General features: G+C 31.7%; 1 protein-coding gene across 4 annotated transcripts in view; it reads left to right on the top strand.

The window, feature by feature from the left end:
* Positions 1-452: 452 nt before the first annotated feature.
* LOC143193740 (facilitated trehalose transporter Tret1-2 homolog) overlaps positions 453-22824 on the top strand; it is a 67827-nt gene continuing 45455 nt past the window's right edge. For 2 of the 4 annotated variants that reach the window (XM_076400087.1, XM_076400083.1), the window contains exon 1: positions 453-659. The gene's annotated coding sequence lies outside the window, so the exon portion shown is untranslated. Of the gene's footprint in view, positions 660-14134; positions 14210-22824 lie in introns of all 4 variants that reach the window. The other 2 variants (XM_076400084.1, XM_076400088.1) reach the window with 2 other exon arrangements.

Raw genomic sequence — 22824 nt, 5'->3', positions numbered from 1 at the left:
ATGGAAACATTACATTAATGTGAATTTCTTTTATGTAAACTTTTCGATAATGTGAACTGTACTTGATTTGAACTGGTTTACATTAACGAGACTCTGCACTATTTTAGTGTGCCTTAATTGACGGATATACGAATGTCGTGTTTACATTAACGCAATGTTTGCTCTACTTGAAATAAAATAAAACGTTAAATAAAATGAGATGCAAAGGAAAACGAAAGTGAAAAAAAAATTAGCGAAAATAAAGTCTTATTTGAATCATTTCTATCATCAGATATAATAATATTTCTAAAAAGAACGTGGATTATTTTTTCACGGGCCTAACAGAAACTCCAAGAATCACACCGCGAACTACTCCCTTCGTAAGGATGGCTCCGCCGCCATTGATTTCGCTATGCCTACAAGCGAGAGTGCCAAGCTCGATGGTAAAACAGCTGACTATCGCGTGCCAAGCACATTCGCGTTAAGCCAGCCGACTGGCAAAGGACGACGACCGGATCTACACTATATCGGTTATGTCGAATACGTATTGTTAAAGTTGGCTGTGTTTTCGTATAAACCCAAGAAAAAAACGAACACTGTACAGAAACTTTTATTTGTTTTCATCTACAAGATATTTTAATATTGTGCCCCATCTCTGCGCGAAAAATTAAGCAAAAAAGGTAAGTTTTAATTTTTTTAATATTCACTTTTAAGATTATTTCATTGTATAATATTGTTACATTCTTAATTTCCCATAGTTTTTAATGTCCAAATAATATGTTCATTTTTGCTACCAAACTACACATAACATAGCGTCTTCTGAAATGAAAACTGGTTTTCTATTCACCGCCAACTTTGATAATCTTTTGTTTTTGTTTCCCGCTTGATTCTGTTTCGTTTCTTTTGGCTGATATTATTTGATATGAATTATTCTGTGCTTTATTAAATACATTTTTTTATTAACGCTCTATGGTTTTTGTATTATTATTTAAATTAAGAAACTTAATATGAAAAATATGTTAATTACTTGATGTAGTTAATCAAAATAGAATGTTACATCAGAATGAACAATATCATAATAATATTATTAATTATATATTACGTACAGTTAAAAATGGTTTAGTTACATATCTAATTAAAAATTAACTTTAAATTAATTAAATTGATACAATACTAGTTCTAAGTATTCTTCGCAATTTATTAGTTTTTTTGGCTGTGGATATGCAGCACCAACCATATATAAGAAAAGTTTTAATATTAATGCACAATGTTATAATTAAATCTAGACAGTTTATTAATATTTCTTCTTTTATATGTTCTCTCTATGTATAAGAATAATATACAATGGGATAGTGAAACCTCTAAAACTGTTTAGTAAAGAAATCAACGTATTTTTACCAAAAAGGGTGTTATTATTATTGTTTATTGTTTTTCTTAAATAGATTGCATACAATTAGTTGGTGTATCTGAATGTGGAATATTTGGAAAACAACTATATATTCACGATACAGCAGAAAAACGTTAAGGCAAAATATTAAAGAGCATAATTCATCAAGAATGATACATTCAGTACATATTATGTATACATTGTGTCAAAACTCTTTACCTAGAGCATTCTTTTGAGGACTTAAAACAACCAATGGCCCCTAGCAGATTGGTCTGCCCTCAAATTAGCAACAAGTTCAAATTTTCATCATTTTAAATAGCCTACTATGAATTAATACAATGATACAGTTTCGAACGTAATACATATTCGACAAAGGTATTGATATGCAAGAGAAGCCATGCAAAACTTTTATTTGAAATTTATATTATTTGAAAGATTATTCATTTTTGACTAATACTGTATCTTCTCTAGACTTTTTTAAAGTATTCTTAATTCAAACTCAAACGTTGTAGATTGTGGTAAATATTCGAATAAAAATATGCATTATGAAAAAATATGCTAATTACACATATTTAAATACTAATTGGCTTTGAATAATTGTACTGTACTGTTAGTGTACTGACGACTTACTCACCACTTACTTTATTTTGGTAAAATTTTTATTACAACTCGGTACAAAACACGATTTTATCCTCTTGAGTCTTCTAATGTAGCTAGTGGCTTGTTTGACTGTGTCCAATTTCTGATTTATTACTGACATGGTCTCGGGATCTTCAACTATAATAGTAAATGTTATATAATAAATATTTTATTAGAGATTGGTAATACTAATTAGTCTTTTCTTCAGTTAACATCCGTATAACTATTTTTTTTTTCATTTTTAATACTGGTCTTGTGGTGCATTTAACTATCCAATGTATAGTTTTTATTTTTTAAAACCTTAAGACATTGTATACATATTGTCGCTAATTTTAAACAGCTTACAATTAATTAAGTTAATTTCAATTAACTTAAACAATCTCATTGGTAGTGATTTTCAACAATGACAAGACTTATTTCAATATAGGTTTAGGCCTCGGACAATATTAGTGTCCAATTTTTCAGATTGTTTTCTATCGTCTCGATCCATGTCTTCTCGATTCAAAAGATCGATTTCGCCATAGAAGTCCTTAAGGAATTCGTTCATATCTCATTTGACAGACATGTCTAAACCATTGCAATCACTATCTCTAAATTTGTTTCTCAACTATACACTGATTGTCCTATCGAAATAACAAAATAAATAAACAAAATATGTCCAAAATTGGTTTTACTTAATAATAGTTATTGTTAATTTAACGTATTATTTTTTGGACTATTTATTGCTTTTGATGACCTGAAGCTAAGCCATTAAGCGAAAAAATTTATTTTAATTACAAAATTTAAGTAAAATGCACTTGTACAGCCAATTTTTAAAATGCTGTCATTTATTATAAAGTTCTAGATACTTCTTGTCTATATTATTTTATAAGTACAATTACAATACAATGAGTTACTTTACAATCTCATATTAATATATTTATCATTAAAAAGTACATTTATTCACTAGTTTATTAACCACCATCACAAGTAATAATATTATAAAAAATATATTCTTTATTCATATCGTCCTCCATTGTCCTCATTGTTTTTAAATAAAATCGGCCTCCATCCTCTTCAGAAGCTCTTGACTCCAACCTGTCGAAAACATAGATATCGAAAACTAATTAAATCATGATTTATAATTACGCCAAAAACAATATTATAGTTAACCGTAAGTAATTGTTTATAGTTAATATTTTGTATCTGAGTGAAAATACTTCGAAAATCGATATATGCTATTGCCTATTTATGAAGACATCGCTAAAGAATTGATCCTTATCCTAGCCATTTTGAAGAAAGATAGCACAGGTAATGATACTATATATTTTGTACCAGCTGTTAGGTACTTAGGTAGTTGGATCTCAGGTAACTACCAAACCTAATAGATCACAATGAGAATCGTACCTATGTCTTCTATTTGACGGTTTATATATATATATATATATATATATATATATATATATATATATATATATATATAGACGTAGCAACATTATGAACTGCTAAGTGTTGATAGGTTCAATATATTTGATAAATTAATTTAGTTTTAGAAATATTGTCAAATACAGTGCATAGCAAATGTAGAAACTGATTGTGTTACTGAAAAAGAGAAATTCTCAGAAGTTTTTAGTCGTATATAGTGGATATGAGAAAAGAGAACACTGACTGAAGAGTTTCTGCTCTATTTCGTTAGTTTATATTGGTATGTTAACACAAAACCAAAAAACAGGTACATTTAAAAAATATATTTATAACAATTTATAAAGTCTCATCTCTCACTTGAGTCATACTGTTTCGACAAAAACACACTTCACAAATCTAACATTCACGAAAGGGCTGCGATATTGAAACCCTTTATAACTGAAACCAACGCTACACTGCGAAAGAAGTGGTATAACGATATTAAAACCTGAAAATTTGATGATTTGAAAAATGCGAACCTGTTCAATGAATCAATGTTCATATCCTACTCCACAAAGGGCCAAGTTGAGCTACTACGATTTTGATATCAATATCGTACTAGTGAACTAGTAATTTGATTCACATCACTGGCCGAATTTCCACTATTTAACACATCGATATCCTCAATGGTGAATTTCTTAATATAGCTAGCATATTGCTGCCAAAGATTGTCATATTTCAATATGATAATGTATCCATCCACATAAACAAAAAGATTCAGTTCCATTTTAAGCTATGACTAGACAAGATTTATAACAAAGCTGCACCCTATTTGGGATCACTTAAATATGTTTCAAACAATTGGCTAAATTAAAAAATAATCAAAATTAGATTTTTAACACAAAAAAAACATTTTGAAATAAAATATGTAGATAATTATCGTTGTAATAACTAAATAAAAATAAACAAAAATCTTATTTTACCTATCTACTATACGTATTTTATATTCTACTATATACATATAAATTAGCTTAATACCTATCTAAATCTATTTATCTATTTAAAATATTGTTTTAACTGACTGAATGGTTTTTACACTGAACGACTTCCGATTTTCCGAAATTTAAACTCTATAGGTCTAAACTCTATATGTAAACATATATAGGGTTATAATTTAACGGAAATAATTGCTGCTTATCTAATCTGTACTTTTATTTTAACCTCACTGATATTCCATACAGTTGATTTAATAGAAACGAGAATATTTTAAAATTATTAGGTAATTTTTGATAGACCCTGAAGATTTGATAAATAAATTCGATAATAACCGAGTAGTGTAAACCATGTCGTCATACTATATATAAATCGCGCAAGCCTGATCTATATTACTACACGCATTGTGTTCAAAGTCCTATATAAATAAATAATGGATTTTTCGCTAGGCGTCGATTTAACAGCAATTTCTTTGTAAATATCAAGGTCTCTGATGAGCTGGTGAAAACATATGCAAATTCGAAATTGCTTGTTTTATAATGTCGCGTGGAACTAAAAGAAAATCATGTTTTGACGTATCTGTACAAAATAAGACGTTTTCTTCTACATCCATGCCTGATAAATGGCATTATTTTCTGCTTGGGAAAGGGAATGGCTTCTGAATATTAAACATGTCTAGGTATTACGTAAACATCCAGCTTAGGTCACTGAACATTGTATAAAACCGAAGCGTAGCGCTGAAGACGTACCGACAATCAGAATATATTCAGGTTTTGTAAACGGCAAATGTTCCAACTATTTAATTAGTTTTAGCAGAACTGGGCATCATCTCCGTAAATGAATAGAAAAAATTGATTTTTAATGGTTATGAATGTATTTCTACACACTTTTCTAAAATATCCGTTCCCATACGAATAGGGTATTTCGCCTTTTTGTCCCCTCTTACTTAATGCCCTGTGTGAAAGGTCCCTAAAAGAAAAACGGACAAAAGAATATCTTTACTCCTTTAGGTTTTTCTAGATCTACTCGTATAGGCCTTGCATGCGACCTTTTTTGACAGGTGGTCCACCTTTCAACAGCATTATTCAGCCATTAATAGATTTATTGCCACAGGGGTCTGATGTGATTCGAATGTCAAACAGTATTTTTGTATTTTTTTATAAAATGTAAACGTTATTTTATGAAATTTTGAAAATTATCTGTCTTATTCTTAACTAGCGACCCGCCCCGGCTTCGCACGGGTGCAATACTGATACTAAATTAAATACACTACAGAAAAAATATGAACGTTGTATATAAAAACATAGCGGCCCGCTCCGACTTTGCACGGGCATAAAATATATATGCCTATGTCACTCAATGAAAACATGATTAAAATCGATCCAGTATTTTTGGTTCATTCATTACTGCCCTTGGCCTGCACGCATTAAATTTGGAGTAAAACAATTCCTCTTCCCCTATACTTACTATGAAAATTTCCTGCTATCTTTGGAATATCTAAATTCATACAATTTTTATTACATTACACATTTTTAAACGCAAATTTTAAATTTGTAATATCTCCGAAAATATTTGTTTAATTTACATGCTGTAAGGAACCATATTGATCTATATTAATTGCACACTGTATTTAAGGTACTTAATTCGATAAGGATTAATGCCGTATTGCTTAAAATAGCTTCGTAAATAAGCCATTTTTTCACGTAAAAAGTAAACAATAAAAATGGTTAATGTGGGTTATCCCTAAAAGATAAACATATACCATCGAGGACTTTTTTGTAGACCTTTTTATGGTGTACAGTACTGTAGTACATTAATTTGATCTAACTCGTAGGGTTAGGTAGCGTTTTTGCTAATTGCTAAATAAGCCTAAAAAAATAGGTTAATTTACGACATCACGTTAGAAACCTCTAAAATTATGCATGTATTATACATATAAACCTTCCTCTTGAATCACTCTATCTATTGAAAAAAAACCGCATCAAAATCCGTTGCGTAGTTTTAAAGATTTAAGCGCACATAGGGATATAGGGACAGAAAAGGCGACTTTGTTTTATACTATGTATTGATTCTTCACTTTTTTCTGGTAATAAATAACTATAATTTTCATCTGAAAGTACCTTTTAACAAAATAGAACATAAAAAATAGTTATAAGAAGTTTTGTTAGGACGGTTCTCCTACTATTGCGTTAGCCGCTGGTTCGAATCCTGCTGGGGCATTGTCGTAAATTTATGTTTGTGTGGACCGGTTGTCTTCTGGGATGATTTCTAAAGTTGGTCACTCGCCAGTCGGTAGGCTTAATGCTGAGGACCGTGGTTCGGAGCCCACGTTAAACTTTAGACCCAGTCCAGATAAACCAATAGTTGGCAAAAAGAGACTTTAAAATATATATATAAAAAAAAATAAAAAAAATTAATTATTGAAATTAGTGGTAAAGAGCCTACATAGTATTTATCAAGCCTTTTCTTAGTTTGAATGATTCGGTGAAGATAGCTTTTAACTAAATGATACAGATTGCTCAAGCAATAGAGCATTTAAATGCGCGGGAAATTCAAAAAGATACTGACTCGATATATTATTTCAAAGTTTATTCGGAAGGCTTTAGGTATATGGGCTCGCTAATATAACATATAGTGAGTTAATTTATCGTGAATTATTATCAATACAGCATCAACTTTGGAATAAATTATATCAAATATCGATTATATTATCAAAGACTATGGTTTAGCCTTTTAGTATTGATATTTATTGAAGATATTGTGTTACTAGTATATTCCAGTTTGCGTATTTAATTTAAAAAAAATATCTTTGCTGATAAGGGTATATCGATGGAAATTTAAAATAAACATAGTGCTACATTTACCTGATGTTAAATTTGCTATGAAACCGAACCTATAACACAGGATGACGCAATATTTTATATAATTAAAATTGAATTTGTATCACACAATATTTGCCGAGTACTTACAACGTATAGACGATGTAGGTTGGGTACTCGATAAATATTAATGACACGTTTGCTAATATGTTCATGGGTTCTCTGTAGTTAGACCGTTACGTCAGATTAAATTTCTCGAAAACTAGATAAATGTTTTCGGAAAATCGCTTAGACGTTGTTAAAAAATGGGGATTTTGTTCCGTATAACTGAGCTATGATAATAATGTTAACAATATCGATAATTGATACTAGCTTTGGTTTTGGCTACATGATTGTTACTGGATAATACTAGATTAATAGAATATTATTTGGAGTAAAATCATGTAAAATACGGAACGGTATTGTTGACGAATTACGTAGAGGGCCTGATGACTCACTCGTTAATCGAGGCGCACGCTGTTCTGGACCGGGCGATGGGAATGCCGAGATGTACACTTTTTAGATCTAAAGGCCAGTGCCTTGGCTGAAAATTAGTGTTGGGAACTATCGACTAAAATCGACTAACGACTGCTTAGTAATTGACTACTTTTTACCTCAACTCACTACCTAGGCTTACTTGTCCTCAGCGTTAAGCCTACCGACTGGTGAGTGACCAACTAGAAATCATCCCAAAAGACATTAGGTCTTACCCAGCCAGGTTAATGGCGTGACTGGTATTATTTTCCTTGTGGGATTTTACACTCTTGCCTAGAACATTCGCAAATTTTAAACAGTCACAAACATAAATTTACGACCATGCCCCAGTAGGATTCGAACCCGCGGCTATCGCAACAGTAGGAGGGCCGTCCCATCGCCTTTACCACTGCGCCACCAAGCCGGCTGATTAAAAATTGATTTACTGTGTTTATAGTCACCATGACAAAAATCCATAAATTACTATAAAAATTTGTGTCCTATCCAGCATATTCTCCAGATTTAGCCTCCTATGATTATTTCCGATTTTCAAATCTGAAGAAGCGACTGGGTAGTGAGAGATTTGAGAGATAAAACTAGTCTATAATAGGAGCCTCGATAAAACCTATCATTTGGGAGAAGTAAAAAACTAAAGGACTGTAGAGAAAAGAGACGCTTTTTTTAGATAAACATATGTTTCATCCAAAAAATCACTGGCTTTTCCAGTTGCCTTTATATATAAAACTATCGATTATAATTAATATTTGCAGAATGTAGAAATTAATTTTAGACAAGCGAAATGCTTTGACAATGAAAGAATTAGAAACGAAGGACTGAAAGTGAATAATACTGCTTATGAAAATGAAATTATTGAAATCCTAATAACCAAACGTTTACCAAGTAAAGCTAGTAGATCATACACAAAGATACCTCTTGAATTTATTGGGAAATTATTGAAATTGCAAAACTATTAACGAAATGTTGTTATATGTGACAAAGGAAGAAAAACAGGGTTTCGTTACTTCGTTGAAACCGCTTTATCGAGTTATATTCATTAGGTGTCAAGCCTTGGACCTAAAAGTCACTTAGTATTCGAATGCACCAACTCAAGATAACATCCTCCCCATCCTGTTAAACAGATTGGACTTGCAAATTATGGGGAAGGTTTACCGAGTTTAACACATGATTTTCTACTTTCAGGATTGTTTTAATAGATCCCTTTTCCATCAGGGTAATAATTAAATATACATATCTCTTCATACTTGTCGTTAAAGCAGTAGGATATATATTAAAAAATTCGCCTAGGGTTAATTCATAGATTCATGGGAGCTAATTTTGTCTTTTTGTCAAATATTTGCTTGACAATTTATAAATCCAACTTTCATTCCATATGATAAAGTCATAAAGCTGTTTTATAAAGTTAATCAAGTTATAAACAAATTAGTAAAGTTTTCGTATTCACTACACTGCACAGAAATGGTTGAAAATAAAGGGAAACCAAACCAAGTCCACTCATATTACTTATACAGTGAAAAAAGACACCTGTTCATCGGTATATACCTATTTCAATTTTCAATAGTTGTCTTGAAAACCATATAAATATATTCACAAACAGTGGTAATCACAAAGATCCAACGTACAATGAACCAATTTTGTTAATAACAATAACGTTTACGAATATAGACAAGATTTATTGGTAGGTTCCTCAAAAATAAGACGCGATAGAAATAAAAAGTAGGCTTTGAATAATATTCACTAAATCTCGCCACATTTAGTTGTTCACCTGATTTTGTTACTTTCAACGTTGAGTAAGCTTCATTTTGTTTAACTCACACATCTTGGCTGAGATACAGCACTTTAAGAGATCAACGCATTGCTTCGGTAACATTTTATGGCGTCCTTCTGAATTTATTAAATCTAGAGTCCATATAGCTGAGTAAACTGTCGTTCCTTTCATAGGCTAATCACAATATAACACAAAAAACAAGATTAGATTTTAGAATAGACAGATTTTAGTCTTTTAATTTTAAACAAATTTAATTTATAAACTACTTACATACAACTAATAAAAAGAATAAACGAAGATACTAAACTGAATAAATAAATCTTCAAACACGGAAATATTCCGTATATATCTAGAAACAAGTCAAACTTGAACAACTATCAGTTCCTTTAAATATATATGGAGCATTAGACGCCACCAAGTCTACAGCTTGCAAGGGAAATAATGGTTACTAACTAGTCTGATGTCGATAACGTTACGTCACGAAAATGAATCACTTTCTGAATTTAATTGATACATTAACATTCAACGCATATTTCATTTATCACTAGCTTTATACGTATAACGAGATACTGTTATAAAAAGGTACCAATCCTACTAAAACTATTATTGAACAAGTTTTTATTATAGACTAATATTCCACTCTCTCATACGAATAACAAAATTCTAATTCGGTTTCTATTTTTAAATACTATTTCGGATAGAACTTTTATCTCAAATAGAAGTTTGGTTTATGTTTGAAGTTTAGTTTTTGAGATCAAGGCAATCGGAAACCTTTCAATCTGTGTCTGAATCTAAATACTTCGCGGTCGGTACGTAAATATTTCGCCATTTTAATAAATATGTTTGCTTTTCTATACCGAAGTAAATACCGATTTTGATTCGAATTATAAACTGTATAAATGAAATGAAATATAGCTAGTTATATAATACTTTATTGTTGCGTTTTGCATTCATATTGCGTCAAAATTGTAAATTATTTATTGATGTTCTTTAATTTATTTTGTCCCTTTTAGAATAATTCCCTTGTATAAAATGCAATTGTGCAAAGTTTAACCCAGTTACCATGAACGAAGGAGTTATAGATATATAATTGTTATTGAGATATTCCTGATGATATTTCCATTTTAAAAAGGTATTTATTGAGAGTAACTGTTTCAAACAAATATTTGTTCAATCATTATTTTCTACGACTTTTTTCCATATTTCTGGCGATGTTTTACCATGTCAAATACTATGTTGATTTAACAATTTACATATATCAGCCATATGTAATTGCCTTTCGGCTTTAGACTTTAGAATTTTTACCACATTTACAAAACTAGATGGGCTCCCTCTCTGTCGTACCCTCGTGTCTTTTACGACTCATTACCTTAGCAAATGTTCGACTAAGTATCTCCCTCGCAAGATTTGAATGCCGCCACCCAAATCTTCTCTCCCTTGTCTCCTTACTCTCGTTCAATCTCTCCAACGACAAAAAGGGAACGTCCCTAAGGACGCTGCCCAATTCTGTTTAAATCACAATGACTGTCACCAAGGTATTCTTCATCATCTACTACTTGCATTGATCATCGCTCGATTTTTTGCTTGACATTGAATACCTGATATTGATACATGGTGAATATTGCTTTCTGTCCTAACGGTCAGGTTTTTCCCTCGAGCTAACAAGGTAGATTCTTTTCAGATTACTGGGGCCTGAGACTTGATCCTCGCGTGCTATCGCATGTGGTAGATACCCTTATACCACCACTGAACTTTTTCAGGCTATTTCTACCCTAAAATTCCATTTCTACTAATACTTTTTCCACAAAGTATTACTTAGATCCTATATGTTCTGTCCACTATTAAAGAAAAAAACCTTTCCCCTTAATTTAGTCCGTCGAGATTTCGGTCAGGCCCAACTGAAGGTAGGGTTCCCTTCCTGACCTGTGGTACTAGGGATTTAGACCTGATACCCGTTCTCTCGGGTTATCCCGCTGAGGTAGACTTTTGACTCCCCCCTTGCAGGAAGAGCCTCTTTACCCCTGTCCTGTCCACCTTTCATCGCTAGTTACAATAATTTTTTAAATACTAGTGATCGTCGTGTGGTCGAAATTCGCCCACATTATACTAAATTAATCATTTTTATCTCATAAAAGGGCTAATTTATAAATGTTATTATAAATGTTATTAAAATTTTCACAGTTTTTCTAACATAAGATCAGATTTGTATTTGATACATAATATTTATTAAATTATAAATATTTGATTATTTTCAGAACCGTAACAAGTTGAGAACATGAAATATAAGTATACATGATCTTTCTTTCCTTTTATATTATAAACATAAGTATGGAATAATAAATGAAGTAATACACGTTCGTTTATTAATACAGAAAATATATCAGTATACGAATTTTGAAATTGATACTTGGCTTTACCATATATATTAAAGCAATGAAGACAATTACATTTTATTTTATGGAATAAATTAATTCACGAGTCCCTAATACCAGACTTTTTCTCTTCGTAGGCTAGTCAGAATTTGCCGCAGAAATTTATTTCTCTTTTTCTGACAAGAAATGAACTGTTCGAAATAACCTTTTCAATTAATTTGTGCGGTAGTTACCTCAGCAGCATCATCATACGTTTCGAAAGTTTGATGGGCTGCGGATTTCTTCTTCTCCTTCTTCTTATTTCTTATAGATCGACCAGCAAACATAAAGAATGCCGAAATCAAAATCTCGTCTGTATAAATAGAATAATTTAAACAAATAAATAGATGAAACACTGTTATTTTAGCCAAAAACCGAATTTAATACTCAGTTTACAGATTTTTAATCGTAATTAATCGTTAATCGTTTAACAATGTAACCAATACATATGGCTGATCTAATAATAATTTACTTTAAGATACTAATAATTTAATAATTTAAAAATAAGCGAGCCGATAGACCACCCTATAAATAGTACCACCCTATAAAATATAAATACAATACTTTAAACAAACAAATAGATGAAAAACTGTTATTTTACTGAAAAACCATCGGATTTAACACTCAGTTTACAGACTTTTAATCGTAATAAATCGTTAATCGTTTAAAAGTTGTTTACATTAATTACTTCGCAATGTAACCAATACATACGGCTGATCAAAATATATGCAAACAACTAATAATTTAATAATTTAAAAATAAACGAGCTGATAGACCACCCTATAAATAGTACCACCCTATAAAATATAAATAGAATAATTTAAACAAACAAATAGATGAAAAACTGTTATTTTAGTGAAAAACCATCGAATTTAACACTCAGTTTACAGACTTAATCGTAATTATGGAGCCGATAGACCACCCTATAAATAGAGACCTAATATTTATCAATGGATACTGTTTTCATTACAATTTTAATTGCAATCCTCTCTCAATTTCCTTTTTATATAACTGATAACACACAAAAAATTAATTACGTAACCAGAAATAGGCATATCGAAAAAATATCTTGATGAAAATGATATTGTTCTTGTAAAGGTAGGTCTTTATATCGACAAGCGACTCGACATACCTGAAAAACGGATTTTTTTCGTATTAAAACGGTCTGGTTGGTTTGACTCGCTTTTGTAGATCAAAGCTACCTCTGAATACAAATCTGCGAACAATTGAGCATCATCCGTCCCTTTGAAGGTATTGTATTGATGTATTTCTCGGTTATTATTCCGCTTCGTTGGTAGATTCGGCACAATTTATGGGAGATATCTCGTTTTCGTGGTGATTTTTGTTTCTTTTTGTGGCTCATATTTTTATTTATCAGCTAGTTTCTACTTGAAATATTATTTCTTGTTTAGGTTGTTTGGTCTATTAAACTAATCAAAGACAAATATATGTTGTATAAAAATTATCTGAAACATAATTCTAGAAAAATATGTAAGTATCGCCCCCACAATTTCATTTCCTGTAAGTTGGTCACTAATAATTCGACCATCCTAGGGAAAAGTTATTATCAAGCAATGCAAATATTCATTCTAACAAAAAAAAATGAAGATAAATTTAAATTAGCCTTTCAAAATTAATTATGATGGGTTTTTCCCCACATTATTATTTAACTATTTTTTATATTACAAATTGCCCAACAGTTCACTAATCAACAGCTTGTATAAAATAACCAGTTACATTCGGCAAATATCCCAAAAGGTGATTATACAAGTGTTACAAGAACCATTAGTTATTATTTTGCAATTAAAGTTTCTTTTAACATTTAACATGCAAAATTAAAGCTTTGTTATTGTATATTAAAAATACACCAATATAACATCAATATTATTAAAGTTTTTGTCCAATTAGTAAATTATTTTGTTAATATTTTCTTCCTATATTTTTTTTTTTTGATGGTATCCTAAATATGATTTAACTAACTTAACTTAATTTAACACTTACATAATCATTTATTACGATAATTGCTCTATGTGATCTCAATGATTGCACGTATATTCTTCAACATTTATTCATTCTAACCATCGAAATGATAGTGCTATGAATGGTAGACCTCATCATTAATGGTTTCATTCATTAATCGACTTCAAAAAAGGTATGTTCGCTGATTTATCCGTAATCCGTAATTAAGGACTGATTTTCAAAATTCTTTTTTTATTCGAAACAGTGCACTTCGGAGATGGTCCCATTGGAACCAAGTCAGGATCTCTTGGTGGAAAGGGAAAAACCTCAAATTTCAAAGGCATGTATAAAGTTTTCACATATATTATTATGTAAAATAATCATATATTGTGTATAATGTCATTGCTTAGCTAATGTGATGAAAAATCGGAATTAGTTCAGTGTAAAAGCCATTCAGTTTGCTTTTTAAGCACTAACCATATCATATAAGAAATCGTAAATTTATTGCAGGCAACTGTTTTTACGGAGTCACGATTAGATCGTTAACACGGGGAGTTCACGGGTTCGATTTCCAACGGGGGCAGCCATATTTTTTTCTAGTTTGGTTGGAACTTTTGTCAAATCACCTGGGCCAGGAAACGGACACCGGCCCCTGAAACGTTCCTGATTTTCAATCATTGTTTCTTTATTCCTATTTTTCCTCACACGGGCTTCACTTTTACTTGACTTACCTATTTTAATATTAAATAAAATAACTGCGTAATTTATTGAGTAAATATCTAACACTAAAAAGAGAAAACCAAAATATGTTTAACAAAAAAATTGAACCGACTTCGAAAAATAAATAAGGAACTCACTATAAAGTAAAAAATAATCAAACGTAGAATTTTACCATAAAAAAAGTCTTTTAAAATAAAATATGTACGTAATAAGCGTTGTAATAATCAAATAAAAATAAACAAAAACCTATTTAACCTGCCTACTACACGTATTTTATATTCTACTATATGCACGCAATTTAGCTTATTACCTAAATTCATTTGTCAATTTACAATATTATTTTAACTACTACCAACTGATTGAGATTAAAGACGGTTCCGAGCCAAATCAATACAAAAATAATAAGATAATACTGTGACATATAAACACAATTAAATTACGAACAAAACAAATCTATTTTGTTGCTAGGCAACGACTTCAAAATGATCAGTTAGTAGCAGTTAAAACAATATTGTAAATAGTTAAATAGGCTTAGGTAGGTATTACGGTATATAGTAGAATATATACGCGAAAGATACCTTGGTGGCGCAGTGGTAAAGGCGATGGGACAGTCCTCCTACTGTTGCGAAAGGTTCGAATCCTGCTGGGGCATGGTCGTAATTTTATGTATGTGATTGTCCTAGGCAAAAGTGTAAAATCCGATAAGGAAAATGATCCCAGTCACGCCAGTAACCAGGCTGGTTAATACCGGATGTTTTCTGGGATGATTTCTAAAGTTTGTCACTCGCCAATCTTTAGGCTTTAATGCTGAGGACCGTGGTTCGGAGCACACGTTAAACTGTAGGTCCACTCCAAATAAACCCATAGTTGGTAAAAGGAGACTTTAAAAAATATATATATATATAAAGAAATACGCGAAAAGGAATTATCTATAACGTGATAAACTAATTTAAATTTGGTCGTTTTCTTGTTTAATTTGTAAATCAAAAAGAATCGAAATGTTAACTTCTCTAGCATCGCAGAGAGTTTGTTCATTGAACCCGACATTAGATAACATCTTCAATATCTGTCGACCCTCCTTGATACTCTTCGAAAAATATATACCACGGGAAATCTTAATATTTACAAAATAAAACGGAAAAATAACATTTCTTTTTATTATTCATAAAAACGCTTCCTTGTTTATTCACTTATTTCCATAATCATTTTTTATGTCGCAATAAAATGTCCGCAATCTCATAGGACGAACAAACATTTGCTCTTCAGATTTTCGTAAAAAAAGCTCTCGCTATAGCAAAGCGTTTAGTTTTTTTTTCCATCTTTCGCTAGTCTTAATCTGCATGGGGTATAAATTGAAAGCACATGTTTTTAAAAGAAATTAATGCTTGGCAAATGCTTTAAGAATAATCCATAAGCTAACTCAGATCTTCAAACATATATATATAAAGAATTTCAGTATGTGTCCAAATTGTATTTTAGTGCGTTGAAAATATTAGAATTTCTATGGACTAAATCGCATTTGTGGGAAGTTTGCTCTAATTGTTTACCACAATTTGAAGGAAACACCAGCTGAACGTCATCGAATACTTAAATTATGTCGGGATATTGTCAGTTTTCAGTCCCTCAATGCCCATCAATTTATTTTTTTTGCCTTCCTTAATTACCAAATAATGACCATTGACAACTGGTTATCAAAATTTGTCTGTGTGTTTATGTCAGTACTAATTATCAAGTGAGGTACAAATACCCAAACTCTACTTCATCGTGTTCTTTGTTTATGCCTCTACCGACACTTCCCTTGTCTGTTCTATCTGCCTCAGTGTCGGCGTTCCTAATTACTGCCTCCGCCCGGTTATTAATCAGGCCTATATCTGAACTTTTATTGTTCTCTTGTGGCTCTCTAAATTGACAAGACACCACCGCCCTCCCATACATATTTCTGACCCATGTTCTTTCGTCCAGGGTATATTCGACCATTATGTGCTTGGTGCCCTCCACACCATTACCATATTCGCACAGAACTTAACTCTGCTGATGTATGCAACAATATTTCCGTGTCCTGTTGTTAGTTGTACCGCCATTTTGCATAAGCTCAATCTCTCGCACGCCACCCTCCCGCAAAAGTTATGGAGAGCCATCGCTTGAGTTGTTCCATGCCAGGTGCCTTCTGTCGATTGTTTCGTTTTACTTTCTCGCATTTGATCTGCCCCTTACTTATCCATCCCTGGTTATCAATATCTGCTATCGCCTTTTGCCAATCTGTCTACTCTTATCATATCTAGTGGGGGCAGGCCCCTTGTCCATTGTATGTTTATATTAATATACATTTTACTCAGCTCTTTTAATGTCCTGTGGTTTTCTATGTACATATTTTTCCTTTGGAACCGTGTTCGGCCCAACATAGCGCTATCTTGCTGTCACTCCCGATAAAGTTTTTTTTCAATTATTTTATTTTTGTTAACAATGTTTACCTCTAGCTTCAGGGTGACGAATTTCCCCACCCCCGCGTTAAGGCTGCCATTTAGCTTAATGCTATATGCTGTTTCCTGTCCATTCTTTGATCTTCATGTCCGTTAATCATCATGCCCAAACCTACTCCATCCAAGCCAGCAGTAGCGTCCACCCATATTGCTGTGTCTGAGGTTGTCAGTTCCATGTCTGCCCAGGCAGTTTCCCATGGCTACACCAAGGTTCAAAGTGGCCTACACCAGTGCTTTTGTGTGCAAAGGTTGAATGCCCACTACAATCCTCAATGCGTCGGTTGGTGAAGTTCTAAAAGTCCCCATTATGGATATCAGGAGCGGTCCTTGCGCACTGAATTCACGCGCAAATTCTCTAAAAAATCTCTTTTAATTCCTGTCTCGTTTATTTCAATAGGTGAATACTGATTTCAATGTTTTAAAAGTGTTGTTTTTGGCATCGTAGTCAAACATCGTTCTGGAGCGCCCAAAAGAAACCTGAAGACGAAGACTCGAAGAAGTTTTTCTATGAAACCTTCAACGGGGATCGCTATGGACTACAATTAATGCTTTTGAGCCAAGCACTGCTCGAAAAACCCGCCGGAATACCAACAGAGATACAGCGATGTTATTTTTCAGCATAACAACGCTCGACTACATGTCGCAAAGCCGGTGAAAACATACTTGGAAACATTAAAATAGGAAGTATTACTCCACTTAACGTATTCTCCAAACTTTGCTTCTCTTGATTACTACTTATTCCGACATCAGTCGTGATCTGTCTAAACAACGCTTCACTTCTTGTGAAGATACCAGAAATTTGTCGATTCATTCAAAGTCTCAAAAAATACATCGTTCTTGGAAGATAGGATCCAAAAATTACTTAAAGGATGGGAAACAGTAGCGGCTATTAGTGGACATTACTTTAATAAAATACATTCTACCGAGTTTTTACAACAAAGTTTCATATTAGAAAATATCCATTAAAACTAATTGATAGGCCTAATAAATATAAAATATATTTCTTTTTTTTAATCTAATTTGAAATAAACGTCTTGAATATTAAATCTTATATATTGTTAACCCATGAAACTATAATTCAAAGATTATCATCAATAGAATCAGAATATTACTTATATATATATATATTCCTATAAAATATTCCACGGAATTAAAGGAACATTATATAAACTTCCCCTTATAGAAGAAGAACTCGCTAATATTTGTACAGTATTATGTGCTTTAGTAGTATTTGCCAATGTCTTGAAAAATGCCCCTTTCGTTGATTACATATCAATCAAAGTGACGCTGAAGAGAATTGAGTGGTAATTTATCATATAGTATCTAAAGAAATACCGTTTATAATGTTTAGAAATGTATACGAACTTAGGTGAATTGTAGTTCTATAAGCCCCCGTTATGTATATCAGCGGCGGTCTCCGCGCACTGGATTCACCCGCAAATTCTCTGAAAAATCCTTCTTGATTCTTATCTCGCCTGCCTTGCGTCAATCTTAATATGTAAACACATTACGATATGTATAAACAACTTAACCTAAGCCTTGAATTCAAAAATTTTTATATTTTTCCACGTAAAAATAACATTCAAGTTTTTAATTTTTCGGCATTAATATCTTTTGTTGTTTGTTTTTAAAAAGTCTGCTGCCGAAACATATAAAATACCTTTAGAAACTTATAGTGATGTTGCTTCAGCATATTTCAATTATCGACCTTGATCTCAAACAATTTCAAAATGGTAAATTTGATGATAATGGCAAAGAAGGGTCAGGAGGACAAAAAAATGCCAAGAAAATGAATTGTAGGACTTAGACAACATTTAATCTCAAACTCTCAAAGAACTTTCAGACAGTTTAACTATACATGAATCAATTATTTTGAAATCTTTACATTCTTGAGAAGATCTTGCATGCTTAAAACATTTGAAAATACCACTTGAAACTGTTTCAAGCAAGCAAGACAATAAAAAAGTGTTTTCTGTGATATATTTTGGCTGACAATAAGGAATGAAGAAGAATGTAATTTTTTTGAAAAAAGATTGAAATTAATTTATTCTTAAGTTAATGTTAAATCAATTAAATGCAGATCACATGTCCACAGATATAATTTTAGCAACAGTAGTTACCTAAAAGCGGAGTTTCAATTACAAAACCTAGATACATTGATTATATAAATCCATTCCATTGAAAAACATATACACGTTTTCATTTAATTTTATATTTTGATTTGGTAAAGTCAACATGTCTGTATATAATGTAACATCTAGTTAAAAAAGCATAGTAAATGGGTTTTCATTAAATAATGGGGTGTGTTATATTTTATATTATATTTTCTATATTTTTATATAATTTATGTCCTAACATTGTGGACATTGTTATTGTTGTTCCTGCATTTTTTGGTTACTTTAATTTTTATATATATTTTAAAGTGTCCTTCTTACCAATGAGGATTCATCTCAACCTACTGTTTAACATGGCCTCCGAACCACGGTCCTCGAGATTAAGCCTACCGACTGGCGAATGACCAACTTAGAAATTATTAAATTAAATTACTGCCGTGACTGGGATCATTTTCCTTGTCGGATTTTGTAGTCTTGCCAAGGACAATCACAAAATATTAAACAATCACAAACATAAATTTACAACCAAGCCCCATCTGGATTCGAACCCGCGACTATCCAACCTTACTTATCGCTCCTTTTTTCTTTTTAAGTAATATTTAATAAAATATTTTTAAGTAACTTAATAGTTTTCTTTTGTTTAAATACCCTTTCACGTATTTTACCTGGTCAGCCCCGATATATCATAAAGCTGTTCTCTTTCGAATTCATTCAGTTAACCTGAATCAAATTAATTATCAAGAAATGGACACAGTTTGACGTTAAATTGACAATCGTTCTGCAGCTACTGCGAGTGTTTTTTTGGTGAAGTTAAGTGGCCTTCGGTCAAAAGTAGTTCAGCTGAAGCTGTAGCGTCTCAATAGGTGGATTGAAGATGCTCAGTGACCCCTATCCATAAATTAATCCAATTATTCAAAGCGTTTCTTGATATAGTTAAATGTAGTTTGGGCAAGAGTATCGCAGCTGAAGCTGTAAGGTCAACAAATGTGGATTGAAGATGCTCAACGACCCCTAGCTATAAGCCGTTCCAAGTAAGAATCATTCAAGCTTCCCAGCCTAAGAATCACATTTCAAGGTGTAAGGCCATCAAAAGCGGAATGAAATTGCTGTAAATTGAACTAGTTTACTTATTATCCCCCTACTGCCCTTACCACTACGCCAACCAAGCCGGCTTTTATATAATCATTGCCCTATGAAATTTGTATAGTCACTTCCTTCTTTTACACGTTATACCATACAAATCTAAGCGCCTTATAGCTCTTTAGGGTAAATGATGTGGCTTGGTGAATGGAGGTAAAACGAAATGGAACAGTGGTGTTTACATTATGTGACTATTATTTATTGGCAATGTAAAAAAATGTGAAAAATACAACCAGATAAAGCAGATGGCAGCGGAGTTACCTGTTGACGAGGCTTGGGCAGTCGATGGTGGCACGTCTAAACCAAACGATGGTTGAGCACTGAATCTATGAGTTCAAAATATTGTGAAAGAAAATTCTAACAAAAATTTTTTAAAAAATGAAATGAAATTGAAGCTTCATTGTTCCAGCACTAAAATAAAATTTAACGAGGAACAAATGTTTGAGTGAATGTAATATAGAAGGAATTTCAAAAGGAATAGGAATAAAATGAAAAGGAATATTGAAGGTAAAATCGAAAACGAATCGAATTAAAAATATTGAAAATTTTTAAACAAAAAATATAAGGGCCACGTAAAATACACCATATTGCACGTACCCTCCATTCACGAGTACAAACCCAATCCTGCGAAAGATTACGTCGGGGTTACCACAGCTCTAATGACCAGATAATATAAAAAACAACTTTATTCTTAATTTTATTCACATCGAATATAGTCATCAATTTCTGCGTTAATTTTAAATGAATATTATAAGTGTGTTTAACATATACCACACGTGTTATACTAAATAAATAAAAATATAATTTACATTGGAAATTATTTAGAACTTACTAAGTGTATGTTGTATATACGGTATGTTTTTCATGTAGCTATTTCTAGCCATTTTATTACCGTGTGCCTTAAATAGGATTACACTCCACGATATTCCAAGTAACATCAGGCATATATATGTCAGTGCAGACTTAAGTAGAAGAATATTATATATAGAACATCTAAGTACTCGTATTAACATATACAACATGTGAAATTTTTTGACTGTGTAATATTAATTACCTTATAAAAAAATATAATAAATACTACTATAAATACTCTACCAATATAAAAAATACTGGTTAAGATAAATTTCCGTGAAAACGCACAAGGTTATCGAAAAATCCGCTCCCAAATTTGGTGCTAAAGTCTCTAGAGAACGCTACAGGAAGTAAATTCATAATTAAATTTTCTGTACCACTAAGATCAAAAGAAAATCGAACGGCACCTTTTACTACCTACCTATTTTGATATTAACGTGCTTTTAATATCGAGTTTGGTTGAATCTTAAACTTAAGATAGAAGAACAAATATTTTGTGTACTGATGGTTAATTATCTCTGCTAAATTTAGCTATCTAAATTTGTAAGTCCATAGTGACTGGACTTTTTTCTTTTATAAAACATGAGTATGATTATGGAAACCTGCTAGGGAATCAACATAGTCTATATACTCAGAGAGATTTTTATAGTTATTTAGTATTTAATATGATGTGAGTTAACGTTAACGCTTTGGAAATGGTTATCTGTATTTGATTGGACAAGTGATTTGTAGACTTCCAAGAACCAAAGGTAATAAAACAAAAAAATAATAAAAATTACACATGTTAGAAAGAATTTCAGGGTGAGTCAAGTGGTAATATAATTATATTATATATAATTATATATATATATATATATATATATATATATATATATATATATATATATATTGTGAGATTTTTGCCACTTTCGCATTTCTCTCTGGTTTCTGCCTATATCGCATATCTCGCAAATTATAAACAGTCGTGACAAAATGTGTTTGTTTGCCATTTGTACGCTTTTCTTTGTCATATACAGTGAAATAATCACAGATTAATAAAAATTATCAGAATTATAGAGAATTTTACGTCCAAAGGAAGGGTAATTAATTTATTTTATATAATTATTGCTTTTTAATTTATGTAATGAAAAGTGTATTTAAAAAAAAATAGTGGATATCTGTTTATGTCACATATTTTAAAAAACTATAAATTGTGAAGGTAATTAATTGGTATTTAAACTTGAGAATATTACGTTATTTAACCGAAAGTGGAGGCCACTTGTTGAACAGCGATACAAAGTAATAATGGCAGTTCATATCTGTTAGCAAACAGAAACTTCCATCTCATTCGTTCAGTATTCAGGTAGTTTTTACATAGTTTACATAGTCAGGATCGTATTGGCTGTATTAGTGGTCGTTATTCCATTTAAAGAGCTTATAATTATCGTAAAATTTTGTTTGAGCATCGCGAGTAACTTCGTTCATTAGTTCGCCTCTGAAGATCTTTGAAATGACACTATTTATACCCAAAATTCTATGGTATTATTTTGTGGAATGATTTCCCAGATATTTGGTGACTCCAGATTCCATTAGTCTACGGCAAATAAACTAAGCTACTAGAATCCGCCTTTGATGGCCTTACATCTTGAACTGTGATCCTGAATGGAAGG

Source organism: Rhynchophorus ferrugineus, unplaced genomic scaffold, assembly GCF_030347505.1.
Source record: "Rhynchophorus ferrugineus isolate W39M unplaced genomic scaffold, kcgeb_rfMv2 rfM3, whole genome shotgun sequence".
Taxonomy (NCBI): Eukaryota; Metazoa; Arthropoda; class Insecta; order Coleoptera; family Curculionidae; genus Rhynchophorus; species Rhynchophorus ferrugineus.
This window is presented reverse-complemented; position numbering and strand designations above follow the sequence as displayed.